Genomic DNA, 12,371 nt, shown 5'->3' with positions numbered 1-12,371 from the left:
AACGGTCCCCAAATGTAGGAAGGAATATAAACATCCAGACCCATGAAGCCCAAAGATCTACAAAAGTTAGGACATAAGGATGTCTTCACCAAAACACAGTAGAATCAAATTGCCAAAATTAAGGATAAAGAGAGAAGTTTGAAAGCACTAAGGAAAAAGTGACTTATCACATACAAAGGAATAAAACTATTAGCAGATTTGTCAGCAGAAACCTTGCAGGCCAGGAGTGGGTGAGATAATATATTCAAAGTGCTGAAAGAAAAAGAAAGAGAACTATCAACACAAAAGACTCAGAAAAACTGTTCAGAAATGAAAAAGAGATAAAACTTTCCCAGACAAACATAATCTGAGTGAGTTCATCACCACTGGACCTGCCTTAAAGGGAATACTAAAGGAAATTCTTCATGCTTGAAACAAAAGTGAGCTGAAATGAAAGAACACTAACGAACAACATGAAAACATATGAAAGCATAAACTCATTGGTAAAGATAGACTATTCTAATACTATAGTAGCCTAGAAATAAACCCACATATCTATTAACTCATCTTTGACAAAGGTGTCAAGAACACACAGTAGGAGGAAGAAGAGTCTCTTCAATACATGGTGTTAGAAAAACTGAATATTCACAAATGGAAGAATGAAATTGGACCCTTATCTCACACAATATACAAAAAGCAAATGAAAGTGGATTGACAACTTAAATGCAATACCTGAAACTATAAGGTTAGTAGAAGAAAACAGGGGAAAGAAAATCTTGATTTTGGTCTGGACAATATTTTAATCTGATACCAAAAGCACAGGTCACAAAAGCAAAAATAAATGAGTAGTATTGTATCAAATGAAAAGCTTCTTCACAGCAAAGGAAACAATCAACAAAGTGAAAAGGCAATCTATGGAATGAGAGAAAATATTTGCAAGCCATGTATATGATTAGGAGTTAATATCCAAAATATAAAAGGAACACATAAAACTCAATAGCAAAAAAATTAAAAAATGGACGAAGAATGAGAATAATCATTTCTCAAAAGAAAATATATTAACGTCCAACCAGTATTTGAATAGATACTCAATATCACTTATTATTATAGTAATGCAAATCAAAATCACAATGAAATATCACCTCACACATGTAGGATAACTATATCAGAAAAAAGATAAATGTTAGTGAAGAAGTGAAGGAAAGAAAACCCTTGTGCACAGTTGGTGAGAATGTAAGTTGATACAGTCATTGGGAACACAGTATAGAGGTTCCCCCCAAAATTAGAAAGCTTCTGATCCAGCAATCTCACTTCTGGTTGTATATCCAAAGAAAATGAAATCAGTATCTTGAAAAGATACCTGTATTCCATGTTTATTGGAGTATTATTCACAATACAAGGATATAGCAACAATCTAATTGCCTGTTGGTAACTTAATGGATTAGAAAAGTGATTTTATATATACATAAATATTATTCAGCCTTAAAAGAAAAGAAATTCTTCCATTTGCAAAACATGGATAAGTCTGCAGGACATTATGCTAAACAAAATAAGCCAGGCACAAAAAGACAAATATTGCATGTCCTCACTTATATGTAAAAGCTAAAATAATAAAACTCATAGAAACAGTGAATAGTATGGTGGTTGTGAGGGGCTAGAGCAGGGAGAAATGGAAATGCTGGTCAAGGTGCATAAAGTTGCACTTATGTAAAATAAGTTGTAGAGATAAGGTACAGCAAAGTGACTATAGTTATTACTACAGTTTTGTATACATTACAGTAGATTTAAGAAGGTAGAGCTTAAGTTTCTCACCATACCAATAAAAGTGATTAACTATGTAAGGTGATGAGCATATTAATTATGTTGATTATGGTGATTACTGCCCAATGTATACACATATAAATCATCAATATGATTTATAAAAATTTCTTGAATATAAAATTGAATATAAAAATTTCTTGTCAAATATACCTCAATAAAGTAGGAGGAGGGAAAGAAAAACAGCATTTCAAGTCTTTTAAAATGGCTGCCATTAATTTCATGCCCTCAGTGCTCTAGATCTCAAGAAATCAATAACATTTTTCCAAAAAAGGTTTCATATTAGGTGAAAAAATAGCAGCTCTTTCTGTAGCATGAGTCGACAGGGAAACTACATGGGGTGCCCACTCTGGAATTATGCCACCTTGCCATTTACGTGGCATTCAGCTTTCTTAGAAACCTGGGTTCAGATAGGAAAAAGGGACTCTCACAGGCTTAAGTTTTAAATACAGAGAATTCAATTCCCCATTCAGGATGGGTATTTTTCAAACATGTCTCTCCAGAATATCTGCTTCTAAGACAAAGTCTTTCCACCAAAAGAGATAATTAATTCCTGGGAGAGAAAGCAATAGCTAAAAGACAAGGTCTCTGAATCTTTGTAGAAACCTCTTTAAATATATATGCAGTACAAGATAAAAATGTTTTTTGTTGTTGTTGTTGTTCACATCTCCAAAGCAAGATTCATCATGAATTGAGTGACTCATTTACATGTATTTCCTCCACACTTTCTTCATCTTACCCTGAGGGGACCAGAGCCATGTAAGATCATTTTTTTGTGAAAATGTTCAGAGGCTTTAGGCTAGAAGAAAATATTTAGACTTACAAACAGACTTTCTTAACAACTGTTGATTTGATATTGAATCACCTGAATAAACTCTTTTGAAGTGTGAAATATCTTTCACATTGAAACTTACTTATCCCAAGAAAAGATAATCTCAAATAAGATTGTGTCTGAGCACCCCTAAACATCATTAAGATCATCAAAGACAACAAAGGTAAGTTTTTCAATAGTGCTGAAGCTTATCAAAGATTGTTACTTTCTATATATAGTAATCAGTATTTTTCAACACTTTTCAATAGAGTAATAGAGTCTTGCATTCTCACTCCAATTATTCAAAAGGTGGTTGGTAAATATCATTAACCTAATTTGACAGTTGAAATATTTGAGGCTTATAGAGATTAAGCAATTTGTAGAACCCATCTCTCTGATATCGGGTACCATGTTTTTGCCATGAGACACCTCCTTAGTGAATGAGACAAGTTATGAGGACTAAAACAAAATTTAAATACACTTCACACACACAAAAGACATAAATATGAATATTAAATGGCAAATCATCATCTCATTAGTCCAACCACAAACATGGAGAAGCTTTCCTGGGATCACTTGCTATGAATAATATAAAGCCCTGTAAAAGGAAAATTGGAGAACTTTCTTTGTGAGCTTAATGCATGGTCAAATGTTTCTCTGTATTATATTGATCACACTGTCAATTTATCCTGTCTCGTAGGCTTATACAGCCATAAAAATAAATGAAAGTCCTGTGTATGTCCCTAACAGCAAGGTAGATATATTCATATATGTTCTCCCAATTAATTATCATAACAGTATGTGAGGTGAATATTACTATCATTTTCTGGATGATAAGATTAAGATGGAAGGTGCCAAGAAATATGCCCCAGGTAAAAGAAGTTATAGGTGGAAAAATGAGGATTCTGATCTGGTCTTTCTGATTCTCAAACTAACACACTTAACTATTGTGATAATGGTTTTTTAACACTTTGCAGAAGATTCTGGCTAGGGTCCCGTGCTTTGGAAGGGGATTGAGAAGGAATGGATAGGGCTGAGGGAGAGGCTAAGCAAAAACAGCCCTTCAGTGAATGTAATACCACATTTTTCTTAATATTTAGGAGTTCCAATATATCATCATGTGTGTGTGTCTGTCTGATGATGAAGTTACTTCATATAAACTTGTCTCTGAAGTGGTATTAAAGTAATTATAAAAATTATGGCCATATCAAGGGGAAATTACAAGTTCAACATTGTTTATTATAACAATATAAGGCATGAGTTAAGACTTTGGAGGGAAAAAATTAACAAGCATAATCTGAAACTTAATATTGGGTCCAGCCTTGATTATCTGCTCGATCTTGGGAGGAACCTTAATTTCTATGTGCTTCTATTTCCTAATGTGTAAAATAAGTGTAAAAAGACAATAGTAACTAATACATAGGTTTTCAGTGAGGATTCAATAAGCAAATGTCTGTAAAAGCACTTGAAACATGCTGTGTTCAGTAAATATTAGTTAATATTAACACTATAACTATTAATATTAGTCACTGAGATTGTGTCCTCATCTGTAAAATTGATAAAATGAGATCATGTGTGCAAAGCACATTCTACAATATCATGCTTATAGCAATTATTCAAAGGTGTATATTATTAGCCATTATAAAGTTAATAGGACTTAGACAATAGATTATGAATTCTTTTATAGTAGCTCTTATATTCTTTCTTTACATTTTCATCACAAATTCACCACAAATTCACTGTTATTCTTATGTCAACTACTCTAAATAGTCTGCTAACTAAGTTCCATTATCTGGCCTTCCAGCTCCTTACTGGATCTCAGCCCATGTCATAAAAAACACACAAAGACCTTCACTAGAGAAATATCCCAAGAATCCCCTTTCTTCAGATTCCTCTTTATCATTTCACTTATATTGTGCATAACATTTCATGTTTCATTATTTTCTTTAAAAAAAAAGAGAGAGAGAGAGCAAATTTTGAGTTTTGCATTCATGTGCTTTACATCTATATTCTATAGTCTTTTCAGGCTTAGTTGCCACTATGTGTGAATCATTCAACTTTTAGTTGTTTCAGATGATAAAGTGTTCACAGATGGTCTCCTCCCTGTGTGCTACAAAAGTTTCTCATGTCAAAACTCTTAGCACAGTCTTCACCAGGGAGGCAATTTGAGTAAACCTCCAAAACCCAAAATTTTTTCCTGTCTCAGAAAAAATCCTCAAATCACAACCCAGTATAATCCAAGAATTTATTATATTACATATTACAATGGAGAAGTTTAACAAATTTAAAGATGTATCAATAAAAATTGTTTTCTTTTTCAGGTATTGTAATTAACCACCATTTGAAATACATGGTGAATAGAAACAATGTGACAGAGTTTATTCTACTGGGGCTTATAGAGAATTCAAAAATGCAGAAAATCATATTTGTTGTGTTTTGTCATCTACATCACCACCATGATAGGAAATGTGCTCATTGTGGTCACCGTCACTGCCAGCCCATCATTGAGGTCCCCCATGTACTTTTTCCTGGCCTATCTGTCCTTTATTGATGCCTGCTATTCCTCCGTCAATGCCCCTAAGCTGATCACAGATTCACTCTATGAAAACAAGACTATCTTACTCAATGGATGTATGACTCAAGTCTTTGGAGAACATTTTTTCGGAGGTGTTGAGGTCATCCTACTTACTGTAATGGCCTATGACCGCTACGTGGTCATCTGCAAGCCCTTGCACTATACCACCATCATGAGGCAGCATGTTTGTAGCCTGCTAGTGGGAGTGTCATGGGTAGGAGGCTTTCTTCATGCAACCATACAGATCCTCTTCATCTTCCAATTACCTTTCTGTGGTCCTAATGTCATAGATCACTTTATGTGTGATCTCAACCCTTTGCTCAATCTTGCCTGCACTAATACCCACACTCTAGGACTCTTCGTTGCTGCCAACAGTGGGTTCATATGCCTGTTAAACTTTCTCTTGCTCCTGGTCTCCTATGTGGTCATACTGTACTCCTTAAGGACCCACAGTTTAGAGGCAAGGCGCAAAGCCCTCTCCACCTGTGTCTCCCACATCACAGTTGTCATCTTATTCTTTATACCCTGCATATTTGTGTACATGAGACCTCCAGCTACTTTACCCATTGATAAAGCAGTTGCTGTATTCTACACTATGATAGCTCCTATGTTAAACCCCTTAATCTACACCTTGAGGAATGCTCAGATGAAAAATGCCATTAGGAAATTGTGTAGTAGGAAAGCTATTTCAAGTGTCAAATAAATGTGACTGGAGCCCAACATGATTCAACTGAGGCAAGGGTCAAAAGGACATTTTGGGTAATGTCAGCAAGGAATACTTATTGGATAAATAAAATAATTAACCACTGTGATCCATAGATGATGCCTTGAGGGGAGTCAAAATGGGTTCAAGAAAAAGGAGAAAACCTAACCGTGTATCATTCTCACAAACAGGGAAAATTCTACCAATTTGGGGCTTAGTTTCACTAGCTTCATCCATATATATGAAACTCATAGGCCTTCCTTCTAATAAATGTAAAATAAGTAATAAAATAAATATATCTATATTAAGTAATAATGTCCATAACAAACTGAGGGAGGCATTATTCTTATCCCCATTTACCAAAGAGGAAACTGAGAGAAGGGGACAGTGTCAAAATAGAAGTATAAAATAGACAGTAATCAGAATCTCACTGATTTCCCAAACCATATGCTTAACTACCATGATACCCTTCCAGAAAGATCAGATCATTATAACAGCTATCATTTATTGAGACAAGGACTATGCTGGACACATTGTATATGTTAGTTCATTAAAAATATAACTTTTTCATTAATAATTCTTGTGTTTCTATATATCAAAATTAATGGCCTTTGTTTTCTGAAATATTATGCTATCTAACTACTTCAGGGCTATAAAAGCAAAGAACTATTTAGCATCTGATGGGTAAACAATGAAGTTTATGCCATGATTCCAAATGTCCTTGTAGGCTTCAGAACCATTTTGTATTACTCATGTTACCCTTTTTGTACTGATAATCGACCAGAAAGAGTGATGGTTCAAATAAAGAAGATGTTTTGATATCAAGGAGAAATTTCTATTTGTTAAATATACAGTTATACTCCATAAAGTACTTGCCCGATAGATAACAATAGTTCCTACAAGGTAACATGTCTGGTATACCATAAACAGAATCAATGAATAAAAGGATTAATGAAAATGAATAAATTCAATAAAATATAAAGCAAAAGTAGTAGTGGAGGCTAGGAAAGTATTTTCTACCTTCAGACTAAGAATTCTGGTTGGACCTCATAGGGAAACCACATTTTTTCACTCTTATTGAAACAATGAGAAAGAAATTGAAACTGCATTCTCAGCATATGAACATGTAGTTTATCTTGATATTTTTCCTACCCCCAGTAAAATTTTATTATCTTATGTATATGGGCTGTTTATATTTTTCTATCAATCAGTTTGCTTTTTGGTAACATTTTCATATTAAAAGCTGTTTTGTTTGTATTTTGTTTTTGAGATGGAGTCTCTCTCTGTTGTCAGGCTGGAGTACAGTGGCACGACCTTGGCTCACTGCAACCTCTGCCTCCCACGTTCAAGTGATTCTCCTGTCTCAGCCTCCCAAGTAGCTAGGACTACAGGCACCTGCCACTATGCCTGGCTAGTAGAGATGGGATTTCACCATGTTGGCCAGGATGGTCTCGATCTCCTGACCTCGTGATCTGCCCACCTCAGCCTCCCAAAGTGCTGGATTGTAGGTGTGAGCCACCACACCCAGTCTAAAAGCTGTTTTTCAAATTATATAGCTACATACAAAGCAATTTCAGGATAACTGTATTCCACTTATTCCTTGCATTCTTTATTCCTTAATCAACAAATACTTTTTATCTCCAGGAATGTATCAGGCACATTGATAGTTCCTGGGGCTTAGTGGTGAATAAAGAGAAACCAAGGTCCTCTTTTCACAAAAGTTAGAATTACAACATAATACTATAAATAGTAAGATCATGGAATTACAGAGTGCTGTGAAAGCATGTTAGAAGGACACACAACAAAGACCTAGGAGATCTAAAAAGGATGCCTAGATGAAAAGACATCAAAAACAGAAGCTGACCAGGCACAGTGGCTCATGCCTGTAATCGCAGCACTTTGGGAGGCCAAAGAGGGTGGATTACTTGAGGTCAGGAGTTCAAGATCAGCCTGGCCAACATGGTGAAACCCTGTCTCTACTAAAAATACAAAAATTAGCTGGGCGTGATGGCGCATGTCTGTAGTCCCAACTACTTGGGAGGCTGAGGCAGAAGAATCACTTGAACCCAGGAGGCAGAGGTTGCAGTGAACCAAGATCTAGCCACTGCACTCCAGCCTGGCTGATGGAGCAAGACTCTGTCTCAAAAAAGAAAAAAAAAAAAACAGAAGCCAAAGGCAGAAAAGGGGTCAGCAGAATAAGTAGGCATAAGGTTGAGCTAAGAGTGCATCTATGAGATGGAATAGGTAACAAAGGCCAGAAGATGAGAAAGAGGAAGCAGGAAACCCAAACAATTCATTATGACTGTAATTATCAATTTATCTATTCATTCAACAATTATTTATTGAACCCCTACTGTGCACCGGTGTAGGACACTGAGATTGTAAAAGGCAAGATACAAGACATGAAGCTGGAAAGTAGGATCTTGGTAAGATCAAAAAGGGTCTCATAATTGTGTTAAAACTAAATGCTAAGTACCATGGAGAAAATAGTGAAAGTACTTTTAAACTAGCAAGAAATGTAGCTGGATTTGTTTTGGGAATGATAACTCTAGCTACAGTATGGAAAATGGATTGAAGGGTCAAGCCTCCCAAGAGAAGAGCAGCTAGGAGGTAATTATAATGATTTAGGTGTGAATAAATGGGAGTCTGAACTTTGGTGACTCCCAAGAGACACCGAGTTTTAGGGACACTGTTGCATCCAGCTCAAATGCCCTTTGCCTGGTAAGTGAACTCATGCCCCACCTGCTGTGTCTGGGCTGCTAACAGCTCACAGCCCCACCCTTCCCTGGATAATTACACCACAGAAAATAGGAGGTGCCACACCCAGAAGATTATGCCCACCGTCAGGGCCCAGCAGTGGCCAATGACTAACAGACATGAAAGTTTAAAAGGTTGTTGTATAATACAATGTATCCTCCAGAGCTTCAACGGCTCCAGACTCAATTGAGGCAGACTTCAATTGAGACCACATCTGAAGCCAGACTCCAGTTGAGATCATGTCCTTTCTTCCCTCTACCACAGTTAGCTTCCCTTAACCCCTTCTCCTTATAAGTCACTTTTGTAAAAATTCTCAATTTCAGATATGTATCTAAGAAACCCAAACTAACACACAGTAATAGAGACAGTTTAAGATACATTAATGAATTTTGAGGAAAATAACTTGATATAGGATGAAGATTAGAGAGAAAAGAGTCATGGATGAAACTATGTTTCTGCTTCAGAAGGAGGATACTGAGAAGATGGAACAGAGAAAAGATAAGCCTGCTTTGCCAGCTGAAGAGGCCTCCCCACCTCGAGTAGAACCTTTCCTTCACCCTTAGCGGAAAAAACCTCTTAACCCCTAACGGAAGGTTTAACCTTGCGTTGCCTGAGGAAATTATATGTCCTTCCCTGAAGCAGTTTCCCAGCAAAACAATGTTGATTTCCCTCAAGACCCATCTTCATCATCCCTCTTTGCTTCTAGACCTGTAACTAGACTCGAGTTTAAACTCAAATGTGAAAGGTTAAGCTGTGGTGTTGCAGATGGCATCTGAACTCACTCCCAGAAGACGATAAACGTTAACTTCAGAACAAATCAAGAAAACTTGATTTGAATGCAAATAAAGCAATGTTCTTCCCTAAAAAGTCTTGAGTTTCTCACACAGTTTCAGTCAGGTTAGCTGAAGGGAGTGGGGAAAGAGAAAACAAATGTAGGATTATTCTGTTTATCTCTAAGTGCTCATGGAACGTACACCACAATTGAAAATACACTGGGCCACGGTACAAGATGCAATACATTTCAAAGGACTAAACCATATAGAACACATATCTCATAATAGTAGGCTTCAACTAAAAATTTATAACAAAAATATAACTAAACATCCCCCAATTATTTATAAATCAAGCAACACAATTCTAAATTATTCATATATTAAAGAAGTGCCAATGAAAAATTTTTAATGAATTTTAACTGAAAGACAGTAAAAACAAAAAAAACTAGATGCAGCTAAAGAATTGCTCAGAGAGAAATATATAACTTTAAATGCAAGTATTAGAAAATAAAAAAGATTAAAGGAAATGAACTAAGCTTTCATCTCCAGAAGCTAGAAATAGTAGAGCAAAATAAATGCACAAAACATGGTATAATATGAATAGTAAGTAGAAGACAGATATACTTGAGATAAAATTAATTTAAAAATAGGGAAAATACATAAGGACAAGGGTTGGTTTTGTGTAAAAATTAATAAAACTAATGTCCTTAGCAAAATCGGTTTTAAAATATAAGGAAAAAAACAAATTATGAGAATCAGCAATGAAAAGGCTATGCTGTAGATTCTACAGATCTTAACAAGATAATAAAAAGACATTACAAATGAATTTTGCTAATGTCCTTGCCAGTTAAAAAGAAATGGACCTCTGCTTTGAAAAACACAGCGTTCTATTTTTTGTCATTCAAAAATGTCTGTAAAAACAATATTTCGATTGAATAAAGAAAATGTATGCATCCTCCATATGCAAAGAGTCTTACAAGTTAATTAGAAATCATTCAGCTACAAAATGGGCAAAGGACAAGAACAATTTCCAAAAGAAGAAGAATGAATGGTCATTCTTGAAAAACTTTCAACTTCGTTAGTATGAAAAAACTTTCAACTTCATTAGTAACCAGAGAAATGCAAATTTAAAATATTTGTACTAAGCAACTTTTAATTTTTATTGAAAAATAATAATTGTACATATTTATAGGGTAAATAGTGACATTTTGATACACATAATGTATAGTGATTAATTCATGGTAATTAGCATATCCATTATCTCAGACATTTATCATTTCTTTGGAAAAACACAACTTTCTAAACACACACGCACACACAGACAAGCAAAACCTGAATAACATACATGTGCTAAATTCGCTCTTGAAAAATTTTCCCCTGACTTCTCCCAAAAATAACAAGATTATATCCCATGTAGCTTTATCAGTGAATTCTACATATCACTTTTTAAAAACACTACCAATTTTATATCAACATTTTCAGGGATTAGAGAAAATGAAAAAGGGCATTACAAGAAAAAATATCAGATAAATATCTCTCATTAACACAGACACAAAAATTCTAAACCCAATATTTAGCAAATAAAATACAGCCATATATAAAAATAATAATGTATCATGAGCAAGTAAGTTTTGTCCCAGGAATGAAAATGTTGATTTCACATTCAAAATCAATTCATGGCCACATGCGATTGCTCACACTGTAATCCCAGCACTTTGGGAGGCTGAGGTGGGCAGATCGCTTGATCTCAGGAGTTCAAGACCAGCTGGGGCAAAATATTGAGACCCCCATCTATACAAAAAAAAATTTTTAATTAGCCGGGTGTGGTGGCATGTACCATAGTTCCAGCTACTTGGTAGCCTGAGGTGGGAGGATCGCTTGAGCCCAGGAATTTAAGGCTGCAGTGATTGGTGATTGTGTCACTGCACTCCAGCCTGGGCAACTGAGTGAGACCCTGTCTCAAAAAAAAATCAATTCATGTAATTCACTGCATGAACAAAATTAAGTAGAAAAAATATATGATCAATTCAATAAATAGAGAAAAAGCTTGATAAGATTTAACATACATTCATGTTTTTTAAAATGTTTAAGAAAACTAGGAATAGAACTTCCTCAGTAGGATAAAGCGTATTAACAAACACCATACAGCCAACATTTACTTAATGAGGAAATACTAAAAACTTTCTCTGGGAGTCAGAAACAATGCACAACTATCCATTATAATTACATCTGTTCCACATTGTGCTGGAGAATCTAACCAGTGCAATAAGGCAAAGAAAAGAAATAAGTGGCATTTATAAAAATGACTAGGAAAAATTTTAAACTGTCATTATTTGCATACAATAATTTTGTGTGTGTAGCAAATCAAAATTTATAAACTATTAAAACTAATACATTTATGAGATGCTACATTGTATTAAAAATTTACAATTAAAAAAACGCAACTACAAGATGACTGACTAGATTCGGCTGGGGTACACCTCTTCCACAGAAAGGAACCAAAATATCGAGTGGATATTCACACTTTAAACAGATCGTCTGAGAAAGAGCACTGGAATTCAACAAAGAGGCAACAGGAGACACTGAGGGTGAAGGAAGGAGATATGAGGCTACCTGTTTGGGGTTGCTAGGAGCCAAGAGCTGCCCCAGACCCAAAGAAGGGGTAAGTGAAGGAACCCCAGAGCTCCATATTTCTGCTGCAGACTTCCATAATCCTAGCTATAGGAGAGTCCCTCAACCCCATAGGCCTTCAGACTGGCATAGAGAGCTGCCTGGACATCATGCACAGGTGCTTCTCAGACTTACATGGAGTCTCACAAGCTTCCAAGCACTGGACAACTGCAGCATGGTGCCATTCTGGGAGCCCATTCCCCAAGGATCTCTGTCCTGCCCTGAGGCTGCTACTGCCACTGCTGGCTGCTGGGCCAGGTAGTGAAAGGGGAGGCCAGGTGCTCT

At 35.8% G+C, this 12,371-nt stretch overlaps 2 pseudogenes; one reads left to right on the top strand and one right to left on the bottom strand.

The window, feature by feature from the left end:
• The window catches only part of LOC100979696 (olfactory receptor 4A8-like), a 238,692-nt pseudogene that overhangs the window by 107,327 nt on the left and 118,994 nt on the right, over window positions 1-12,371 (bottom strand).
• LOC103782644 (olfactory receptor 4C13-like) lies at window positions 4,959-5,886 on the top strand (annotated as a pseudogene).

This window comes from Pan paniscus, chromosome 9, assembly GCF_029289425.2.
Source record: "Pan paniscus chromosome 9, NHGRI_mPanPan1-v2.0_pri, whole genome shotgun sequence".
Taxonomy (NCBI): domain Eukaryota; kingdom Metazoa; phylum Chordata; class Mammalia; order Primates; family Hominidae; genus Pan; species Pan paniscus.
This window is presented reverse-complemented; position numbering and strand designations above follow the sequence as displayed.